Raw genomic sequence first — 22,267 nt, 5'->3', positions numbered from 1 at the left:
AGTTTTGTCTCGATATGTGGAATACCCCAAGAATATGAAGGGATGAAGTATTATTGGACGTACAGGGGGTATAATGTTGGTAGTATGGAGCAATTGTAACTCCATGATGAGTCTGAGTAATCATGTCTTAGTTTGGTCCCAATAGAAGGAAGGGAGATAGTACAATTGGATGGATTTAAGAATGCTAGGAAGCTGGATGTTGGAATAAAGATCAGTTGCCCCCAGATGAGGAGTTCAAGGTTTACAAGTGATGAGATGAGCCCATAACCCACAGGCCCCAGGACCTGCCAAGAAGCAAGCACACCCTTGCTGAAGGAAAAACCCTGGAAGAGGATATGCCTTTATCGACCGACGATCTTATAGGAGTTACGCAAAAACCTGAGAGTTGTGAAGGAACGATAGATGTTTTTTTCCAGCTTGCAGAATCCATGGATTTATCCGAACTTGGTTCGTCGACAAGTGAAATTCTGCAATGCTTGTGAGGATGACCGAGTGTTAGAATGCGAGATTCGCTAAACCATATACAAGGTAATGATTTGGGTGCGGGATGGATTGATCACCATACCGACTTACTCTTATTATTCGCCTTGCTATATGGGATGGTAAATTTGAGTGACTTACCTATACTAGAGCGACGACGATCAAAAACCTTGTTTAAAACCTTAGAATGGTATGACAATTTTCCCCTTGTACAAGGCAGTTGTTGCTAACCGTAGGTCGTATTGTGAGAATGAAGCCCAGACCCATTTCCTGAAGGAGAAACCATAAATTGATGACCACCATGAGATATCGATAGTTGTTTAGTATTGGCGCCAGACCCGTCAGATAAGAAGACCCAGTCACAGAGGAACTGTATCAAGATGAAAAGGACACAGGAATTGAGGAAAAAGGTTATGTGACTACCGGAAGAGCCTAGGGAAGGATTTTTTCTGAAATTCTGAGAAGACCGACACTGTCAAGAATAAGGATGGAGTATATGAGTTTTGATGGAACCGTAACAATGCTTCTAAGGGTGCTAGCACCCGAGACCCCCGGAGACGATCGATGGATTTTGAGAAGACCCCTGAACCTAACCTATTTCTTGCTAGCCTCTCCGAATCTCGAGGACGAGATTCATTTTAAGGGTGGTAGGTTTGTAACATCCCAAAATTCTAAATTTTGGAATGTTATATTAAATAGATAGTTTTGATTGTTTGTTTGATTGTGGTGTGGTTGCTTGTGTGAAATTGAGTGAATTTTGAAACTTTTTGAAAGTTAAATGAGAGGGAATAAAAGGACTTTCCCAAACTTTCATTTTGCATTCATGATCTCCATGAATTCAAATTCATTTCATCACAAAACCCTAGAGAGAAGATGGCATGACTTCTTCCATTTAAATAAATGAAAAGGGTTGTTGAAGATATTTGAATTTCATTTGGAAATATTTCAAATTCAGAAACTTTAAGCAACTCAATGATTTTCATGAGAGAAGATAAAATGACTTCTTCAAAACATATGAAATATGAGTTGGAAGTTTAAAAGAAACAAATTGAAAGTCCCCATTGAAATATTTTTGAAAATCATTTTCAATTTGGAGTTATTTTGCTTTTATTCAAATTATTTTTCTTCCAAAAAAAATATGGAAAATAGGGTAAAATGATTCCCTACATCAGAAAATTGGAGAAAAATAAATTTGAAATCATTTTGTTATTTTTTTAATGATTTCTATTGGGTTTTATTGCAACAGTAACACTCTTTGCTTTATTTCAATTTTTGTGGGTTTTATTTGACGATAGAAAAATGTTCATGTTGTAGAAAATCTTTTTCTAAAAATTTCGATATATAATATGCCTGTGGAAAGTTTTTAGTTTATTTCTTTTCTTATTTTCCGTTTACCCCTTTTCTGTTTTTATAAAAAAAACTGTACGAGCGACCGACTGCTATCCCTTGCCAGCGGGCGCAACATAGCCAGCAGCCGGGCTATATTATTTTTCCACTTGTCCTTCAATTTATTTATTTTCTGTTCAAGAAAAATATAGTTTTCCTTTCTAAAGAAAAGGTAGAGAAAAAACTCTGCGCACGCACACATGCGCGCATACGCGCAGGCCGGCCGAAGGCCCATGCGGCGGCGTTTCTTTTCTTTGTTTTCCGTATCTCTTTCGTCTCCCTTTTTGTCTACGTTTAGTCCCACATTGCCTAGTCTTTAACCATTAAATCTCTTTTCCACCTATAAATATAGATCCATAGAGCCTCCAAAAATCATCCGATTCGGGTTAAATCAATATTTTAGTTTGACTAGATTCACTAAAAAAATATTTCTCCTTTCCGACAGGACATATCGAAGTTGTCTATTCTCTCCGAAGTCGTCTTTTCTCTACCTTATAAAGGTATATTTTTTCGTTTTTTTATACTTTCGTAGTTTATTATTTCTAGACTAATACGGTAGAATAATTAGATTATCAATTAGTCTCTGTATTTATACATTAGACCTAGAATTCTTTTAGCGTAGTTATTTTTCTTCCATAAAATAGCTTGTTCCTGATTTTTCAAATAGTCATAACTTTTTACTCGTTCATCCAACTTAGATGAAACCAGCGTCTATAGTTTTATCTTGTTTTCACTAATCCAGTGAACCTGTCACATCAACTTTTTGAAATTTTCAAGTTTCGAAATTTGTTCAGATTCATATTCCAACTTCTTTTGATCATAACTTGAGTTTCATAACTCCAATTTAATTGATTCTTTTCGCAAATTGAAGCTCTTGATCTAAACTTTCTGATAAGGCCAAAATTCACTCAATTTTAGTACTGTTAGAAATTGTTTTCTGTTGCAAGAGTCAATTGCTTGTTTTCGAAGTTTTCGGAGTTCTTTTCTCCGATTCTTTTGCATGATTGCTTATGTGTGGTTACTATTGCTTGCTTACGATAGATTAACCGGAGTGTGACGAGTAGAACTATCAGGAGTTATGAGTGTGAATCATCTCACACTTTGATCATATCCCTTTATTACCCAGTTTTTATGCATTAGTTTAAATCCTCCAACATTGCATGGTTAGGATTTGATAACATGTGGGTATTGACAAGTAGCTGATGAGGTGGAACCTATTGTCTTATATTCAAACCTTGGGAGTTACTGCGTTATGCTTATACCGCTATGCTATGCTCGTAGACGTGGTTTGGTTTGAGAGAATCCATGAAAGATGTGAGAGTTATTGTTAACAAAGGTTTAACTTAAGGTGGCAACATCAACACACATCTGGGTGGACACACATCTAGGTGGAATGGTTGGGGCACCCTGGAGCACCCAGTGGTTTGCCAGGGCACCTGGATAACCCAGTGCTTGCCCAAGGGGATACCGGAGTACCCGTGTGATCATCCTATGGAATGTCACTCAGGCTCAAAGGGATCATAAGATTATTCATGCCAGAAACTTCCGTGTGCAGCCACAAGCCATTATGGGCTCTGGCATAGTTGAGTATGTTGTGTGACCTCTTTCAGTGGTAGGCTAGCAGATGTAGGGGATGTAGGTGGTACTGTCTACCCAGAGTAAAGTGTTAATGCTTCTGAAAGACTATGTATCGGTCATCCATTTCTCAAACATCATGTAGTGCGAGAAATCCAACGGAGGATATCGAGTCTTGTGGGGAAAAGTGCGCAAACCTCTGCAGAGTGTGCAAACTAATCATGGTTAGCCGTGTCCCCGGTTATGGACGTCTTGAGTCTCTGGTACTTGGATTATCATGTTGATCTCAACACTTTACTTAATTAATTTGTTGGGTTATTGATTTTAATTTGGGATTGAGTTGGAGGAACCTTCTCAATGTTTTCAACGAATTTTGTAGTTAAATAAAGTATATTCCTTTGTTGTAGGGAAGACCTAGCTTTATGCAAATGATAACCCTAGAGCCTCCACCAGCCAAATATGCATGTAGTGATAGCCATTATTCATCATTGCTGTACAGTGTGAAATTGCCAGTACATTCAATGTATTGACCTATATGGCTGCAACGTCTCATGTTGCAGGAATATTACAACGAGTAAGTGGTACATTAGGGTTACGATTTCTACACTCAACTTTGTCGTTGGTGTTGATGGGAATCCACAACCTTGTTGTTACTTCCGCTATATGGATTGAGGTAGTAGTATTTTCGTTACTTTATACATGTGATTTACCTCTGTTATAAATCCTCGAGTACTGTGTGTGTCAGCATATCAATCCAGGGATGACACTTAAGCACAGATACTTGACCGTCCGAGGTCGGGTCGCTACAAAACAGCCCTGCACACAGATAACAAATCCTCGCAACCCGACGTGTTAAAGGGGTTGTCAATCCTTTCCGGGGTACGGCGCCTCAAGATAGGCAAACGGACGTCAGATAAATTTGTAGTAAATTGATAGATCGAACGCCAAATAAAATAAGTAAGAATAAATTGCAGCAAGGTATTTTTGTATTTTTAGATTAATAGTTCTGAAAATAGAAGCAAGGAAAAAGTAGATCGCAAAGGCAAATATATGAGAAAGAAGACCCGGGGGCTGTAGGTTTCACTAGTGGCTTCTCTCTAGAAAAATAGCAAACGGTGGGTAAACAAATTACTGTTGGGCAATTGATAGAACTTTGAATAGTCATGACGATATCCAGGCAATGATCATTATATAGGCATCACGTCCAAGATTAGTAGACCGACTCCTGCCTGCATATACTACTATTTCACCACACATCGACCGCTATCCAGCATGCATCTAGTGTATTAAGTTCATGGAGAAACGGAGTAATGCAATAAGAACAGTGAAATGATGTAGACAAGATCTATCTATGTAGAGATAGACCCCATCGTTTTATCCTTAGTAGCAACGATACATACGTGTCGGTTCCCTTTCTGTCACTGGGATCAAGCACCGTAAGATCGAACCCACTACAAAGCACCTCTTCCCATTGCAAGATAAATAGATCAAATTGGCCAAACAAAACCCAAATATCGGAGAAGAAATACGAGGCTATAAGCAATCGTGCATATAAGAGATCAAAGAAACTCAAATAACTAGCATGGATATAAAAAGATAGATCTGATCATAAACTCAAAGTTCATCGATCCCAACAAACACACCGCAAAAGAGTTACATCATATGGATCTCCAAGAGACCATTGTATTGAGAATTCAGCAAGAGAGAGAAAGCCATCTAGCTACTAACTACGGACCCGAAGGTCTACAAAGAACTACTCACGCATCATCGGAGAGGCACCAATGGACGTGGTGAACCCCATCCGAGATGGTGTCTAGATTGGATCTGGTGGTTCTGGACTCTGCGGCGGCTGGATGAATATTTCGTCGATGCCTTTAGAGTTTTTGGAATATTGGGGTATTTATAGAGCAAAGAGGCGGTCCGGGGGCACCCGAGGTGGGCACAACCCACCAGGACGCGCCTGGGCCTCCTGGCGCGCCCTGGTGGGTTGTGCCCCCCTCGGGGCACACCCCAGGCGCAACCAAGGCCTGTTGTGTTCCTTCTGGACCATAAATATTCTCCATAAAGTTTTGGGGCATTTGGACTCCGTCTGATATTGATTTTCTGCGATGTAAAAAACATGGAAAAAACAGCACTTGGCACTATGTCAATAGGTTAGTACCAAAAAATGATATAACATGATTATAAAACATCCAAGATTGATAATATAATAGCATGGAACAATCAAAAATTATAGATACGTTGGAGATGTATCAGCATCCCCAAGCTTAATTCCTGCTCGTCCTCGAGTAGGTAAGTGAGAAAAACAGAATTGTTGATGTGGAATGCTGCCTAACATGTCATATCATATTCTTTTATTTATAGCAAGGACATTTGGACTTTTTATGTGATTCAAATCAATAGTCTAGTTTTGACATAATAATTTAGATACTCATGCATATAACCAAGCAACCATGTCTTTCAAAATATCAATGCTAAAATAAGTTATCCCTAGCCCATCATGCTCAACCATTGATACATTCATGAGACACACTCGAATATTAGCTACACCCAATACTTAAGTACAGTCATATTGCCTCCTAGTTGGTGCTTTTATAAGAGAAGATGGAGACTCAAAATAAAAATTGCATAAAGTAAAAGAAAGGCCCTTCGCAGAGGGAAGTAGGGATTTGTAGAGGTGCCAGAGCTCAAAGGTAAAAACTTAGAAATAAAAACATTTTGGGAGGTGTATCCATCCCACCAACAAAAATGACTTAGAGTTCCCAACACTTTCCATGCTAGATATATCATAGGTGGTTCCCAAACAGAAAATAAAGTTTATTCCTTTTTCCACCATACTTTCACTTTCCATGGCTAACCGTATCCACGGGTGCCTTCCATACCAACACTTTCCAAGGAATTTATTATTTGACAACATAAAGTAAATTCATTTTTGCATTTCGGGACTTGGCATCCCTAAAACCTTTGCCTAACTCTCGTGCAATGAAAAGTGAATAAACACTCATCGTGAGAATAACACATCTAGCATGGAAAATATTAGCCACCCCTCACCGCTCCGCGAGCGAAACAAACACACAAAAGAGTAGTATTTTTTTGAAAATTAGAGATGGCACATGAAAATTTTCTTAGAACGGCAAAATAATACCGCATATAGGTAGATATAGTGGACTCATGTGGCAAAACTGGTTTAAAGGATTTTGGATGCACAAGTAGAGATCATACTTGGTGCAAAATGAAGGCTAGCAAAAGATTGAGAAGCGACCAACCAAGAAACGGATAATCTCATAAGCAAGCATTAAGCATAAATAACACCGAATAATGCACCACAAGTAGGATATAATTTCATTGCATGACTATTGACTGTCGTTCTTGCATAGGGAATCACAAACCTTAACACCAATATTCTTACTAAAGCATAATTACTCATCAACATAACTCACATATCACATCATCATATCTCAAAATTATTACTAAGAATCAAGTTTATTTTGTCCAATGATCTTCATGAAAGTTTTTATTATATCCTTCTTGGATATCTATCACTTTGGGACTAATTTTCATGTGTTGCTTTTCATAAGCTCAAACAAATATAAGTGAAGATCATGAGCATAATTTTTTTCTTTCTCTCAAAATAATTTAAGTGAAGCAAGAGATAATTTCTTGAAAATTTTACTAACTCTCAAATAAATCTAAGTGAAGCAAGAGAGCATTTCTTCAAAAATACTAAGCACACCGTGCTCAGAAAGATATGAGTGAAGCACTAGAGCAAGTCCATAGCTCATAAAAATTTAAGTGAAGCATAGGGAGAAATTCTAACAAGTCATGACATAATTTTGGCTCTCTCAAACTGGTGTGTCCAGCAAGGATTGATGACTTAAAACAAAAAATAAAACAAGCAAAGATTCATATCATACAAGACGCTCCAAGCAAAACACATATCATGTGACGAATAAAAATATAGTTTCGAGTAAAATACCGATGATCGTTGGAAGAAAGCGGGGATGCCACTCGGGGGCATCCCCAAGCTTAGTTGGTTGCTCATTTTTGGATAATAGCTTGGGATGCCGGGGCATCCCCAAGCTTAGGCTCTTCCACCCTTCCTTCATCCATCGTAAGATAACCCAAAACTTGAAAACTTCAATCACACAAAACTCAACAAAACCTTCATGAGATCCGTTAGTATAAGAAAACAAACCGCTACTATAAGTACTGTATCAAACCAATTCATATTTTTTTGTATTATATCTACTATATTCCAATTTTTCTGGCAACAACTCATCAAAGAAAACCATAGAGCCATCAAAATAAGCACACACCACAAAGAAAACAGAATCTGTAAAAACAGAATAGTCTGTAGCAATCAGACTTTTTCGAATACTTCTATAACTCCAAAAATTCTGAAAACATAGGACGGCCTGAGAAATTTGTATATTAATCTTTTGAAAAAAGAATCAGGGCAAAATCTCTTTTTGATAAAAAAATGAGAATTGTTTTCGTGAGCGCAAAGTTTCTGTCTTTTTCAGCAAGATCAAACAACTATCACCCAAGAAGATCCTATCGGCTCTACTTGGCACAAACACTAATTAAACACACAAAAAACACAATCATAACAGTAGCATAATTGTGCTAACACTCAAGAACAGAAAACAAAAAGCAAAAATAAAATTTATTCATTGGGTTGCCTCCCAACAAGCGCTATAGTTTTACGCCCTTAGCTAGGTATAAAGCAAGGATATAGGTATTGTCATCTTTGGTTCGAGATCCATAAGATGCCCTCATGATTGATTCATAAGGTGTCTTAATTATTGTTCTAGGAAAGTGTTCCATACCCTTCCTCAAAGGAAATTGATACTTAATATTGCCTTCTTTCATATCAATCACGGCACCAATAGTGCATAAAAACGGTCTACCAAGAATAATTGGACAAGATGGATTGCAATAAATATCAAGAACAATAATGGGCACATAATTCCTATTTGCAAGAATAAGAACATCATTAATTCTTCCCATAGGCTTTTTGATAGTAGAATCCGCCAAGTGCAAATTTAAAGAACATTCTTCAAGATTAGTAAGACCAAGCACATCACATAAAGATTTCGGAATTGTAGAAACACTAGCACCCAAGTCACACAAAGCAAAACACTCATAATTTTAAATCTTGACTTTGATAGTAGGTTCCCATTCATCATGAAATTTTCTAGGAATTGAAACTTCTAATTCCAATTTTTCTTCCAAAGCTTTCATCATAGCATCAACAATATGTTTAGTAAAAGCTTTATTTTGTTCATAAGCATGGGGTGAATTTATCATGGATTGCAACAAAGAAATACAATCAATCAAAGAGCAACTATCATAATTAAAGTCTTTGTAATCCAAAAGAGTGGGCACATCACTAGTTAAAGTTTTGACCTCTCCAAACCCACTTTCATCAATTTTCTCAACAAGATTTTCACCCTCCGAAATATTGGGACGCCTTCTACCTAAAGTTGACTCTTCTCCAGTCCCTTTTTCATCAATCTTAACTTTACTAAGCAAAGAATCAATAGAAGAAACACCAATCATTTTAAGGTCTTCGTCACTTTTACGAAAGAAATCACTAGAAAACGCTTTTTCTAAAAATTCTCTTTTAGCTCTAAGCATAGCGGTTCTTTTCTTACTTTCATCCATAGACATAAAGAGCTTTAATTGATTCATCTACTTTAGGCACAAAAAATTTCATCTTCAGATTTTCCACATCATGAGCAATTATATCAACACTTCTAGACAAATCATCAATCTTACTCAACTTTTATTCTATGGAAGTGTTGAAAACTTTTTGCTTGTTGATGAATTCTTTAATATTATTCTCAAGATCAGAGGTGTTTCTATTATTATTATAAGATTGATTTCCATAGGAATTACCATAATTATTAGAGGAATTACTAGGAAAAGCCCTAGGATTAAAATTACCTCTATAAGCATTATTGTTGAAATTATTTCGAGAGATAAAATTCACATCTATGGCATCATTACTTTGCTCAATCAAAGTAGACAAAGGCATATCATTAAAATCAATAGGAGAACTTTTACTAGCAACCAATTTCATAAGAGCATCAACTTTTTCACTCAAAGAAGAAATTTCTTCAACCGAATTAACTTTTTTACTAGTAGGAGCTCTTTTGGTATGCCATTGTGAATAATTTGCCATGATATTATCAAGAAATTTGGTGGCTTCACCCAAAGTAATTTCCATAAAAGTACCACCCGCGGCAGAATCTAAAAGATTACGCGGAACAAAATTCAACCCCGCATAAAAAATTTGTATGATCATCCAAAGATTTAACCCATGAGTTGGGCAATTCCTCAGCATCATTTTCATCCTTTCCCAAGATTGTGCAACATGCTCATGTTCAAGTTGCTTGAAATTCATGATCTCGGTTCTAAGGGAAATAAGTTTTGCGGGAGGAAAATACTTAGTGATAAAGCATCTTTGCACTTATTCCAAGAATCAATACTATTGCGAGGCAAAGAAGAGAACCAAATTTTTGCAGAATCTAACAAAGAAGACGGAAATAATTTCATCTTCACCACATCATTGTCCACATCTTTTTTCTTTTGCATATCGCATAATTCCACGAAGGTATTAAGATGGGATGCGGCATCCTCATTAGGAATACCAGAAAATTGATCTTTCATAACAAGATTTAGCAAAGCAGTATTAATATCACAAGACTCCGCACTAGTGGCGGGAGGAGCAATCGGAGTGCCGATAAAATCATTGTTGTTGGTATTTGAGAAATCACATAACTTGGTGTTCTCTTGAGTCATGATGACCACACAACAAGATTGCACTCAAAAACAGATCTGGCAAGAAAACGGCGAGAGAAAAAGAGAGGCGAATAAAACGGCAAATTTTTGTGAAGTTGGGAAGAGGAAAATGAGAGGCAAATGGCAAATAATGTAAATTGCGAAGAGATGAGATTTGTGATTAGGAACCTGGTATATGTTGAAGATCCTCCCCGGCAACGGCGCGAGAAATTCCTTTTCATGTCACTTGAAGCTACGTCGGTATTTCCCCAAAGAGGAAGGGATGATGCAGCACAACGGCGGTAGGTATTTCCCTCAGATATGAAACCAAGGTTATCGAACCAGTAGGAGAACCAGGCAACACAATGTAAACAGCCCCTGCACACAGATAATAAATCCTCGCAACCTGACATGTTAAAGGGGTTGTCAATCCCTTCCGGGGTACGGTGCCTCAAGATAGGCAAATGGACGTGAGAGAAATTTGTAGTAAATTGATAGATCGAACGCCAAATAAAATAAATAAGAATAAATTGCAGCAAGGTACTTTTGTATTTTTAGATTAATAGATCTGAAAATAAAAGCTAGGAAAAAGTAGACCGCAAAGGCAAATATATGAGAAAGAAGACCCGGGGCTGTAGGTTTCACTAGTGGCTTCTCTCGAGAAAAATAACAAACGGTGGGTAAACAAATTACTGTTGGGAAATTGATAGAACTTCGAATAGTCATGACGATATCCAGGCAATGATCACTATATAGGCATCACATCCAAGATTAGTTGACCGACTCCTGGCTGCATCTACTACTATTACTCCACACATCAATCGCTATCCAGCATGCATCTAGTGTATTAAATTCATGGAGAAACAGAGTAATGTAATAAGAACGATGACATGATGTAGACAAGACCTATCTATATAGAGATAGACCCCATCGTTTTATCCTTAGTAGCAATGATACATACGTGTCGGTTCCCTTTTTGTCACTAGGATCAAGCACCGTAAGATCGAACCCACTACAAAGCACCTCTTCCCATTGCAAGATAAATAGATCAAGTTGGCCAAACAAAACCCAAATATTGGAGAAGAAATATGAGGCTATAAGCAATCATGCAAATAAGAGATCAAAGAAACACAAATAACTTTCATGGATATAAAAAGATAGATCTGATAAACTCAAAGTTCATCGATCCCAACAAACACACCATAAAGAGTTATATCATATGGATCTCCAAGAGACCATTGTACTGAGAATTCAGCGAGAGAGAGGAAGCCATCTAGCTACTAACTACAGACACGAAGGTCTACAAAGTACTACTCAGGCATCATCAGAGAGGCACCAATGGAGGTGCCCATCCGAGATGGTGTCTAGATTGGATCTGGTGGTTCTGGACTCTGTGGTGGCTGGATGAATATTTCATCGATGCCTTTAGGGTTTTTGGAGTATTGGGGTATTTGTAGAGCAAAGAGGTAGTCCCGGAGGGCACCCGAGGTGGGCACAACCCACCAGGGTGCGCCTGGGCCTCCTGGCGCTCCCTGGTGGGTTGTGCCCCCCTCGGGGCACCCCCCCAGGCGCAGCCAGGGCCCGTTGTGTTCCTTCTGGCCCATAAAAATTCTCCGTAAAGTTTCGGGGCATTTGGACTCCGTCTGATATTGATTTTCTGTGATGTAAAAAACATGGAAAAAACAACAACTAGCACTTGGCACTACGTCAATAGGTTAGTACCAAAAGATGACTATAAAATGATTATAAAATATCCAAGATTGATAATATAACAGCATGGAACAATCAAAAATTATAGATATGTTGGAGACGTATCAATAGTCATCACCAACGATCCTCTCATCGAGAGGGGGTCAATCTCCGTCAACATCTTCACCAGCATCATCTCCTCTCAAACCCTAGTTCATCTCTTGTATCCGATCTTTGTCTCAAAACCTCAGATTGGTACCTTGGGTTGCTAGTAGTGTTGATTACTCCTTGTAGTTGATGCTAGTTGGTTTATTCGGTGGAATATCGTATGTTCAAATCCTTAATGATATTTATTACTCCTCTGATTATGAACGTGAATATGCTTTGTGAGTAGTTACGTTTGTTATAAGTAATCATGTGAATTTGGTATTCGTTCGATATTTTGATGAGATGTATGTTGTCTTTCCTCTAGTGGTGTTATGTGAACGTCGACTACATGACACTTCACCATGATTTGGGCCTAGGGGAAGGCATTGGTAAGTAATAAGTAGATGATGGGTTGCTAGAGTGACAGAAGCATAAACCCTAGTTTATGCGTTGCTTCGTAAGGGGCTGATTTGGATCCATATGTTTCATGTTATGGTTAGATCTATCTTAATTCTTCTTTCATAGTTGTAGATGCTTGCGAGAGTGGTTAATCATAAGTGGGAGGCTTGTCCACGTAATGATAGCACCCAAGCACCGGTCCACCCACATATCAAATTATCAAATTAACAAACACGAATCATATGAGCATGATGAAAACTAGCTTGACGATAATTCCCATGTGTCCTCGGGAGCGCTTTGCTTTCTATAAGAGTTTGTCCAGACTTGTCCTTTGCTACAAAATGGATTGGGCCACCTTGTTGCACTGTAGTTACACTTGTTACTTGTTACCCATTACGAATTATCTTATCACAAAACTATCTGTTACCGATAATTTCAGTGCTTGTAGAGAATACCTTGCTGAAAACCGCTTGTCATTTCCTTCCGCTTCTTGTTGGGTTCGACACTCTTACTTATCGGAAGGACTATGATATCCCCTATACTTCTGAGTCATCACCCGCCCTGGTGGGTAGTGCTTGCCTCCCATATTTGCTAACCAAAAATTCCGCACTAAGTAGAGATACTACTTGTGCATCCAAAAACCCTTAAACCCAAATCTTGTTTTGAGAGTCCACCATACCTACCTATGGATTGAGTAAGATCCTTCAAGTAAGTTGTCATCGGTGCAATAAGGCAATAAAAATTGCTTCTAAAAGTGTTGGATCATTTAGTGTAAGAGAAACTTGAGCGTTGTACGAACTTGTGATGACAAAGAATAAAAGCGACAGACTGCATAATAAAGGTTGCTATCATAAGGGGCAATATAATGTGACATTCTTTTGCACTAAGAGATTGAGCATACCGCCAAAAAGGCGCATGGCAACCTCTGCTTCCCTCTGCGAAGGGCCTATCTTTTACTTTTATGTATTTACTTTTATGCAAGAGTCAAAGTATTTCTCTCTATTCTTGGAAAGATGTAGGCACATATATCCAGTTGGATATGAGTGGGATGAGTTATTATTGTTGACATCACCATTGAGGTGAATACGTTGGGGGGCTAAACTATAAGCCCCTATCTTTCTATGTGTCCGATTGAAACTTTTTGCTCATGTGTATGTGGTGAGTGTTAGCACTCATAGAAGACTACATGATGGTTGAGTATGTGGACTTGCCATAAGGCTCCGATACGTGACCCTTCCTTAAAAGATGATGAATTGTAGTTGCAAAGTTGACTGAGAACATAGTTTGTTGGTTTTCAATAGAGTTTATGCTTTATACTTCGATGTTGTGATGAATTGTTACTTGTTCATGAGAAGTCTATGATAGAAGTTATATGATAAAGTTTTATGTTAAAGTTTGTTGGTGTTATAATAATATACATGATGCTTCTATGTCTGTATTTTGTTTTATCGACACCTCTCTCTCTCTAAGCATGTGGACATGTTTTTGGGTTTCGGTTTTCGCTTGAGGACAAGCGAGGTCTAAGCTTGGGGGAGTTGATACGTCCATTTTGCATCATATTTTCCTACTGTTATTTATATTGTTTTTATGCATAATAATGCTTTTTGGAGTAATTCTAATGCTTTTTCTCTCATATATGCAAGGTTCACACAAGGAGGGAGAATACTGACAGCTGGAATTCTGGAACTGAAAAAGCTATGCCAGGCCACCTACTCTGCACAACTCCAAATGAGCTGAAACTTCAAGGTTTTTTTATGGAATATATAAGAATTATTGGAGCAAATAACTACCAGAGGAGGCCCACTAGGTGGGCACAACCCACCTGGGCGCTCCAGGGAGCCCAGGCACGCCCTGGTGGGTTGTGCCCTCCTCGGCCCACCTCCGGTGCCCCTCTTCTAGTATATAAGTCATTTTGACCTAGAAAAAATGAGAGGAGGACTTCTGGGATGAAGCGCTGCCGTCTCGAGGCGGAACTTGGGCAGGAGTAGTTTTGCCCTCCGGCGGAGCGATTCCGCCAGGGGAACTTCCCTCCCGGAGGGGGAAATCATCGTCATCATCATCACCAACAACTCTCCCATCTTGGGGAAGGAAATCTCCATCAACATCTTCAACAACACCATCTCCTCTCAAACCCTAGTTCATCTCTTGTGTTCAATCTTTGTACCGGAACCTTAGATTGGTGCTTGTGGGCGACTAGTAGTGTTGATTACATCTTGTAGTTGATTACTATATGGTTTATTTGGTGGAAGATTATATGTTCAGATCCATTATGCTATTTAATACCCCTCTTATCTTGAGCATGATTATCATTTGTGAGTAGTTACTTTTGTTCTTGAGGTCACGGGAGAAATCTTGTTGCAAGTAATCATGTGAACTTGATATGTGTTTGATATTTTGATGGTATGTATGTTGTGATTCCTTAGTGGTGTCATGTGAACGTTGACTACATGGCACTTCACCTTATTAGGGCCTATGGGAATGCATTGTGGAGTAGTTATTAGATGATGGGTTGTGAGAGTGACAGAAGCTTAAATTCTAGTTTATGCTATATTTCGTAAGGGACTGATTTGGATCCAAAAGTTTAATGCTATGGTTAGATTTTATCTTAATACTTTTCTCATAGTTGCGGATGCTTGTGAGGGGGTTAATCATAAGTAGGAGGTTTGTTCAAGTAAGAACAGCACCTAAGCACCGGTCCACCCACATATCAAATTATCAAAGTAGCGAACACAAATCAAACCGACATGATGAAAGTGACTAGATGAAATTCCCATGTACCCTCAAGAACGTTTTTCTTATCATAAGAGACCGTTTTGGCCTGTCCTTTGACACAAAAGGATTGGTCTACCTTGCTGCACTTTTGTTACCATTACCGTTACTTGCTCGTTACAAATTATCTTGCTATCAAACTACTCGTTACTTATAATTTCAGTGCTTGCAGAGAATACCTTGCTGAAAACTACTTCTCATTTCCTTCTGGTCCTCGTTGGGTCCGACACACTTACTTATCGAAAGGCTACGATTGATCCCCTATACTTGTGGGTCATCAAGGCTCTTTTCTGGCGCCTTTTCCGGGGAGTGAAGCGCTCTTGGTAAGTAGAAATCGGTAAGGACAAATTATTACTACGTGCTGACATTTATTGTCACTTGTTACTATGGAGAACAATCCTCTGAGGGGTTTTTTCGGGGTATCTTCACCTCGACCGGAACCACAATTAGTCACCCTCAACCTACTGCACCTGCTGAAAATATTGGTTATGAAATTCCTTCGGGTATGATAGAACAACTGCTAGCTAATCCTTATGCAGGAGATGAAACTGAACATACTGATATGCACTTGATATATGTGGATGAAATTTGTGGATTATTTAAGCGTGTAGGTTTACCCGGAGATGAAGCTAAGCAGAAGGTTTTCCCTTTATCTTTGAAGGGAAAATCATTGGCATAGTATAGGCTATGCGATGATATTGGATCTTGGAACTGGAATCGATTGAAATTGGAATTTCACCAAAAAAATATCCTATGCATCTAGTTCATCGTGAAGTAGAATGTATCGCTCTAGCTTGGGGGAGTCTTAAGTCAATGTTATATTCACGCCCCAATCATGAGCTCTCAAGAGAAATTATTGTTCAGAATTTTTATGCTCGGCTTTCTCGTGATGATCAATCCATACTCAATACTTCTTGTACTGGTTCCTTTATGAAGAACACTATTGAATTCAGGTGGGATCTTTTAGAAAGAATTAACACAACTCTGAAGATTGGGAACTCGAGAAGGTAAAGAGTCTGGTATTAAGCTTAAGTATGATTGTGTTAAATCTTTTATGAATACCGATGCTTTTCAAAAGCTTAGCACTAAATATGGACTTGACTCTGAGATAGTAGCCTCCTTTTGTGAATCATTTGCTACTCATGTTGACCTTCCAAAAGAGAAGTGGTTTAAATATTACCCACCTATTAAAGAAGAAATTAAGGAACCAGTAAATGCTAAAGATGAAACTTTTATTTATAATGTTGATCCAGTTGTTCCTACTGCTTTATTGAAAAAACACCTTCCCCTGTTAGGATAAAGGAACATGCTAAGGTTTCAACTATGGTCAATAAAAGTTATATAAGAGCACCTAAACCTACTGAACAAATTAAAGTAGAACCTAGTGTTGCTATGGTTAAAGATCTCTTGGTAGAAGATATAGATGGGCATGTTATTTACTACTGTGATGAAGCTACTAGAATTGCCAAATGTAGGATCGAAAGTATGTCTAGAGGGGGGTGATTAGACTACTTGACCAAATAAAAATCTAGCCTTTTCCCAATTTTAAGTGTTGGCAGATTTTAGCAACTTAGCACAATTCAAGTAATCAACCTACACATGCAATTCTAAGAGTATAGCAGCGGAATGTAAAACAATTGCATATGAAGGTAAATGGAGGAGTTTGGAGGGAGCAAACGCAATGTAGACACGGAGATTTTTATCCGTGGTTCCGATAGGTGGTGCTATCATACATCCACATTGATGGAGACTTCAACCCACGAAGGGTAACGGTTGCGCGAGTCCACGAAGGGCTCCACCCACGAAGGGTCCACGAAGAAGCAACCTTGTCTATCCCACCATGGCCATCGCCCACGAAGGGCTTGCCTCACTAGGGTAGATCTTCACGAAGTAGGCGATCTCCTTGCCCGTACAACCTCCTTGGTTCAACTCCACAATCTTGACGGAGGCTCCCAAGTGACACCTAGCCAATCTACGAGACACCACTCTCCAAAAGGTAATAGATGGTGTGTTGATGATGAACTCCTTGCTCTTGTGCTTCAAATGATAGTCTCCCCAACACTCAGCTCTCTCTCTCATAGGATTGGATTTGGTGGAAAGAGGGTTTGAGTGGAAAGCAACTTTGGGAAGGCTAGAGATCAAGATTTATGTGGTTGGAATGGAATATCTTGACCTCAACACAAGTGTAGGTGGTTCTCTCTCAGAAAATGTGTGTTGGAAGTGTAGGCATGTTCTGATGGCTCTCCTCATGAATGAAGAGTGGGTGGAGGGGTATATATAGCCTCCACACAAAATCTAACCGTTACACACAAATCACCAAACTCGGTGGGACCGAATCAGAAAACTCGGTCAGACCGATTTAGTTCAAAATGTGAACGTTAGGATTTTCGGTGGGACCGACATGTCAACTCGGTGGGACCGATTCCATTAGGGTTAGGGCATAACGTAATCTCAGTAAGACCGATTACACAAACTCGGTGGGACCGATTTTGGTAATAAGCAAACAGAGAGTTGGTCAGGCAAACTCGGTGGAACCGATTCGCTCATCTCGGTTGGACCGAAACGTTACGAAGGGGAAACAGAGAGTTTGCATTGCAATCTCGGTGGGACCGATCGCTCATCTCGGTTGGATCGAAATTTTACGAAGGGAAACAGAGAGGTTGCAATCCCATCTCGGTGAGACCGAGATCCCTATCGGTGAGACCGAAATGACTAGGGTTTGTGGCAGTGGCTATATCAAGTGAATTCGGTGGTGCCAGATAGGAAATTTCGGTGAGGCCCAGTTTGACTTTTGGTTTGGGACATATGTGGATATGAGAAAGTAGTTGAGGGTGTTGGAGCATATCTCTAAGCATTTTGAGCAAGTAACTCATTAAGCAACACCTCATGCCCTTTTAATAGTATTGGCTTTTCCTATGGACTCAATGTGATCTTGGATCACTAAAAGTAAAATGTAGAGTCTTGAGCTTGAGCCAATCTTTTGTCCTTAGCATTTTGAGGGGTCCACATTCCTAACCCATTCCAAGCCAATCATTGAGCTTTCCTGAAATATTTATCTTGAGATAGCATTAGCTCAATGAGCTATATGTTGTTAGTAATTACCAAAACCACCCAGGGATAGTTGCACTTTCAATCTCCCCCTTTTTGGTAATTGATGATAACATATAGATCAAAGCTTCGACAAATGATAATAAGATTGAAAAACATTGTCGCTTTGAGAAGTATGTGATAAGCAAGAGCTCCCCCTAAATTTGTGCATTATTTAAAATTTTCTTTTGAATGCAAATGCACAATCGATTAGGATCATGGGTTACTCTTCCATGTCACATAAATCTTGGTGGAGCGCTCAAAATGATAGAAATTAAAAGCATGCACTCATCACCAAGCAAGTGAATGATCATATATGAGATATAAAAGATAATATCATCCAAAAAAGCATTATGGTAGCAAATGATCAAACACACACATGATCAAATAATTATCTCACACAATAAAAAGTTCAACCAAAGGCAAAGAAGCAAAACACTCTCTCGAAGCCTATGATCTATACATATTTCTCCCCCTTTGGCAACAAGTTACCAAAAAGTTCAAATATGCATAGTGCTATGCGTCTCTCAGGCTTGGTCTTCGGGAGGTGGTGTAGAGAAAACTCCAAGGACGAAGGCATCAGTTGATGTAGTTGGAGCTGGTGGAGTGGATGCTGGAGGTGGCACTGGAGCTCTAGCTGCTGGTGCTGATGCTGTTGCACTTGTATCAGGTACGGGCACTGTAGCAGACCTCTGTCCTCTAGGCACTCGCTTAAATGCATCAGTAGTTGCCTTGCCTCTCTTCTCTTCTGCTTCCTCCTGAAGCTGCTCAGCTGTTGTTTGAATCTCAGTTACCTTCAGATCAAGATCATAAAATTTGGTTTCTATGATCATCTCCAAGCTCTCCTTGTTTTGAGTCAGGGTGGCCAAGCCCTTCTCAATCCTCAGTGTCGACTGGATCAGATATGCAAGTTGATCTTGCTTGCTCTTCAGGAAAACTTGAGATGCCTCTTCAACACTTGGCACCTTGGCAGCTTTCTCAGCCTTTGCTTTGGCTCTCTTCTCCTGTGCTTGCTCAGATGTGGGGTCTTCCTCATTCATCACAACTGTATTATCTTCAAAATCAGGATATAAGGGTAGATGCTCCTTATCCAACAGATATGTTCTTGTGCCCATCTTGGAGTTGATGAGCTCCTGAATGTGTGGAGCATACCCACAGCTTCTCTTCTGGTCAGTAGCAGTCATCTTGACTGTCTCTACAATCAAACTCATAACCTTGAACTTCTGAGGGACATCAAAACGCTGTAGCAGGTTGATAGAATGCCCTCTGATCATCTTGTGATCTCCTGACTTGGCTAGCAGAGTGTACCTAAGGATTGTGTTGATGGTAGGCAGACCAGACAACAAGTAATGTACTGATCCAAGCTTCTGAGTCTCCAAAGCCTTATCTGGGATCTCCTTGTACATGTTTGCCATAGTGTTGTGGTCCTTCTTCTTGGTGGCATACACATCCATGTCATCTTCATGTTCTTCAGGGGCATTTATCAGCTTAGCCCACTCCTCAACTATGGATTGGTACCTAGTACCTTCTGACATCCAAACTATCCTCCCATCTGGATAGAAGTGGCAGTGGAGCAAAACTACATGATCAACTCATCATTTCATTTGGTGAGCTTCTGCCCAACAAATTTGTCAACTCCACATGCCTTGAAGCTGTCATACACTCCTGGAAAGTGATCTTCTTCTTCCTTGATGTATTCCCAATCCACCCATCTCATGTCACATACAATGGGCTTCTTGTCAAGCAAAATAGTTTCATAAAAGTCTTGCTGTTCCTTTGTGTGAAACCTGTAATCAACTGTTGTCCTCCTCCTCACAGCATAAGGATCAGACTGTCTCCACAATTTCAGTCTAGCATCCTTTCTGATATGCATATCTTCAGCTACTAGATGAGCATCATTATGGTCAGGAATCTTGGGCTTCAACTTCCTCAAAACAAGTGAATCATCATCCTCTTCTTCAGCTTGAGGCACTGGGGTCTTGTTCTTCTCTTCAGGAGGTATACTTCTGGTGTTCCTCTTGGGTTTTGGGGGCTTCTGAGCTTGAGCTTTGGGAGTAGACTTGGGCTTTGATGGAGCAGCCCCTGCCTTTAGAGCATTCCCCATAAGCTTTTGAGCTTTGGGTGCTGGAGCATCCTCTTCTTCTTCTTCAGAATCTCTCATCATTGAGGGCTTGCCAAGAACTTTTGCAGTAGTGGTTCTTGCCCTCTTCTTTTTCTGGCCATCACCTGCTGCTTCACCATCATCTGATTCTATGGTGAATTTCATTGTTTCTCCTGTTGCTACCTTCCTTGGCTTTGACATTGGGATCCTCCTAGCTGGTGCCTTCTTATTCAAGCCTGGCTTTGGTGCAGCAGCTATGCCATACTCCTTTTTCAGCACCTTCTTCTTGGAGCTTACTTCTTCCTCAGTAGCCACATAGTCCTCATCCTCTGAATCTGAGGTTCTCTTCTTCCTAGATCTGGTGGCTGCCTTTGGCAAGTTGCTGGGAGTGCTCCTGCTGCCATCATCAGAAGTGCTTGAGGGATCTGAACCCTCACTCAGCTGCACATGTTCCTTAGACCTGTTCTGACTGTCACTCTGATCAGACATCTCTGCAAACTTACTGACAGTAGACCCTGTGAATAGATGTAGATGAGGTAGAGTGGATGAGCATCACAAAGTGCAGAGTTTTTGCAAAACAGATGACTTAAAAACTTAGTTTTAGTTCTCCACACAAAGCATTTCGGAGCTACCGATTTGTAAACTCGGTGATACCGAAGCAGCTTTTGGAACCTAAACTAGTGAACTCGATCAGACCGAGTCACAGTTCGGTGGCACCGAGACTGCTAGGGTTTCACAGAGAATCGAACTCGGTCAAACCGATTTGCAGTTTTCGGTCAGACCGAAAATCGCAAGTGCTATGGCCTAAGCCAAATCGGTGAGACCGATTTCTACAACTCGGTCGGTTCGAGATGGGTTCGGCAGAGACCTAAGCCTAAATTTTCAAATCCAATCTAATCTAAAGGATGTTTTCAATGGATAGAGTGTTTGCATATGTGGTGATGATCATGGCAGAGCAATGTGCTACGAAACAGAGTTAAAGGAATAGCACAAAGAGACGAACTTGTACCCTAGTTCGGCGGAGTTCGCTACTGCGGCAACGGAGGGGCGGAATTCCGTTGACGGCGATGGAAACCAGCGGCGGGAGGTCGCTGGCGGCGAGGAGACAATCCAGAGAGCTAAGGCGACAGAGCAGGATACGCGCGGGCTGATGAGAGGTTTCGAAGAAATTTCCAAAATCTCACCCGTGGGTTTATATATTTCGACCCTGTCAGTGTGACCGAGTGGAACAACTCGGTGGCACCGAGATGTAGAATCGCAAGCGGTTACTGCAACTCGGTGTGACCGGAAAGTTCAAATCGGTTGCACCGAGGTTGAAAACCTAGATCAACTTAGTGATCTCAGTGTGATCGAAGTGGATGATTCGGTCATACCGAAATGTACAAAGAGGTTTTGGAAGTTTAAGTCTATGACTAATCGGGGACTCCGAGTGCTCCTCACATAGAGTGGTTCAAATCTGACTTGATCAAACTTTGTGATGTAGCATGAATAGAGATTGAGACGAGAAAAGCATAGATAGCTAGAGGGAGTTCTTAGGCATTCTTGTCCATCCATTTGGCAAAAGAGAAAAACCAAACAATCAAACCAACAAATGGATGTCCTCAAATGAGTAAAATATGCATCCAACATTCTCACACAATAAAATGACAAATGAAATATGTGACAAAGCATGCACAATCACTCTAGCATCTATCAAGCAATTTGGCGATGACTAGGTCATCTATATATGAGTATATTGACTTAGGAGTCAAATGAGAACATTTGATCATAGGTCATACTCATCGTTTAAGCACAAGTGGGGTTACCACTTTTACATAAAGCATTGTTGTGTTCACATCATTAGAGTTG

Source organism: Aegilops tauschii, chromosome 4 (genome assembly GCF_002575655.3).
Source record: "Aegilops tauschii subsp. strangulata cultivar AL8/78 chromosome 4, Aet v6.0, whole genome shotgun sequence".
Classification (NCBI taxonomy): Eukaryota; Viridiplantae; Streptophyta; class Magnoliopsida; order Poales; family Poaceae; genus Aegilops; species Aegilops tauschii.
The sequence above is the reverse complement of the archived record's forward strand: the minus strand, read 5'-3'. Positions refer to the sequence as shown.